The following is a 2817-nucleotide window of genomic DNA, read 5'->3' on the forward strand; positions in this document are numbered from 1 at the left end:
TATCCAGTCTTCCCTAAAACAATTTCTAACTCTGTCCCCCATAATCCCACAGAGAGCACCCTGTCCCGAGAGGTTCTCCACTCAATGGCCAACTCTTTCTCTCGCTGTCCTGCCATCAGATCCCTCCCTTCAGCTTCGAACCTTGCATCATCTCCCTGGCTGGAACCCCCTCTTAACTCTGCTTGGATGGAAAATGACCCTAATACATCGCCAGCCTCGTGAAAGCATTCCTATTTTGTACTTTTTATGTCCAAATCGCTAAGCTACACACTTGGCCTAAAAGGGGGATACAAAAGTCAGAGACACACATCTCTTTTCTCATAATTCCATTATTTGGTTGTACAGAGCGAAGACAAATAAAGATTGCTAACAAAGTGATGAGTGTGGTTAGGAAAATGCATCTTTTAAAAAGGAGCATAGTCTTCTGAATGAGTTTTATCCTGCATACATCCCTTACTGGACTATGTGCTTTCCAGTAAGGACACGTCTTGTGTGTGTGTGTGTGAAGGCAGGAATCTCGTTGGAATGACATCTAGATCTAGTTTCTAAACCATGGAAGAAAATCAATCTCCTTCAGTTATAGAGAACCCCATGTCATTTTACATTAAAAAAAAAAAATGTTTCTTGTGGATTGATTTCTGGCTCTTTTCACTGGACTTCAAATCATTTCTGGAAGGTTCCAAACACCCTGCCCACCTTCAAGAGGTTATAACAGCCAGCCTGAAGGTATGAAACAGACATGCCAAGGGTCCTGAGGGTGATCCTGCTGAGGCGGCTCCCACTGACTAGGGTGGTAGCCATGCTGCAGCCATGACATACCCCAGAAATCACAATTCAGGGGAGGCCCCTTCTGCTGGGACGGCCAAGCAAGCTCTTGGGTTGGGACTGCTGGAACTGTGGCTTGATGTCAGGTCAGGTTTGATCAAGAATAGGAATGAGGATTCAGCAGCAGGAAAGCATTTTAGTTCCACAAATAGACTCAGAAGCCTGAATTTGAATCCCAGTTTTGCCACTGACCAGCTTCAGAACTTGGGCAAATTTCTTAACCTCTCTGGCCTACAGCTTCCTTAGGTATGAAATGAGAATAATGAAACGATTGATCTGATTGTTGTGAGAATTAAATGAGTTGATACTTGTGAGACACCAGGTATAATGACAGTGTTTGCCATCGTCGATATTATTATTCCCCATGACTGAATAGAATCCATTGAACAGTCTTCCTAGTCTTTCTCGGGGATGCAGGACGTGTCTCATTTTTCAGTTATTATAAAGTGTAATCCAATCAAACCGAGAAACCTGACCCTCTCATTCAAATCAGTGCTCTCTTCCCAACAGCACCTGGAGGCTGGCTCAGGTTTGGGCACCTGAGGTTGGGAAGGGGAGCTGGGCAGCCAGCGTTCATTCTTCTGCCTGGATCAGTTTTCCCATCACTGTCCGGTGTTTCACCTCCTGTCTTAGCCTATTTGTGCTGTTATAACACCAAACCTTAGATGCAGTAATTTCTAAATAACAGAAATTCAGTTCTCATTATTCTGCAGATGGCATCAGGATGAAGGCACTGGCAGATTCAGTGTCTGGTGAGGGCTCAGTATTTACTGCACAGTCAATGCCTGTAGCTGTGCCCTCACATGGAGGAAGTGGGCCAGGAAGCGCCCTTCCAAGTCTACAGACCACCAATCCCTAATCGTGCCTCCGTTACTCCCCAAAAGGCCCCACCTCTTCACAGAGTCATGCTGTATATTAATTTCCAGCATATGAACTTGGGGGAGCGCGGGACACCAACACCCAGACCACAGCAGGTCTCTTGGGGCCCAAAGAACAATGCTATTCAAGGAAGGTCAGCTGTAATTATGGGTTGGTGCCCTTGGGGATGTCAACGAGTACGGGCTGGCTCTCTTGTGGGGTGATTTTGTGTTTTTTTTTTTTTCTTTTTAAATACTCTTCCCCGTCTTTGAAGAGCTCCTAACTGCAGTTCTTAACATGGCAGCTGATGCTGGCTGGCCACTCACTCTGGCCCTCAGGTATGGATTTCTGATGCTCCCTTGTCCTCAGCCCCTGGGGGTGGGGGACGGTTATTGTGTCTCTTTGCCCCCTCAGGGAACTAAGGCACTTGTGCTTCACCAACTCTTGGAACCACTCAACACTCTGAATGCCTCCTTTTCTTGCCACACAAACAGCTCTCTCAGCTTAGAGATCACCTCAATCCTGGTGCCTCCAGAATCCAGGAGACACACCTGTAAAGCCCTCCAGGTGGTTCTCTGGAACCTTCTCGGTTTATGTCAAGATAGGTGGAAAAGCTCTCTCAAAAGAAATGTTCCCTGTGAGAGATGGCAACGCCTACCCAGGTGGGGGCGGAAGTTGTTGGGCCCTTAGAGTTCTGTTCCCGGATCTCAGCAGCAATCTCAGCACTGGAGAATACAGAGGCCAGTTTGGGGGTTGTTCGGAGGGGATGAATGGCAGGTTGGAGCAGACAAGGGCCATTGTGAGAAATCACCCAGAGAGCAGCTCTGGGGGTCTGCTGACTACCAGGCAACGGAATGTGCTGCACAGGGCCTGGACAATTGGCAGCCACATGGAGGTGACGGCAGCCCAAACTGGACTTGCCTTCACATTCTCAGCCGTCTCCCAGGGTCAGGTGAGCCCAGCAAGGTCCTCAGAACATTGCACTTAAAAGTAAAAAAGGAGAATGGCAGACTTGTGCCTGGGAGGGAGAGAGGGCTTGGGCATAAGACCAGCCTCAAGGCGGCAAGGAGAAAAGTGACGGAAGGGGGGGGGGGAATCCAGAGAGCAGAAAGAAAAGGAGACTGCAGTGCACTA

This window comes from Spermophilus citellus (assembly GCF_964194105.1).
Source record: "Spermophilus citellus genome assembly, chromosome: 5".
Taxonomy (NCBI): Eukaryota; Metazoa; Chordata; class Mammalia; order Rodentia; family Sciuridae; genus Spermophilus; species Spermophilus citellus.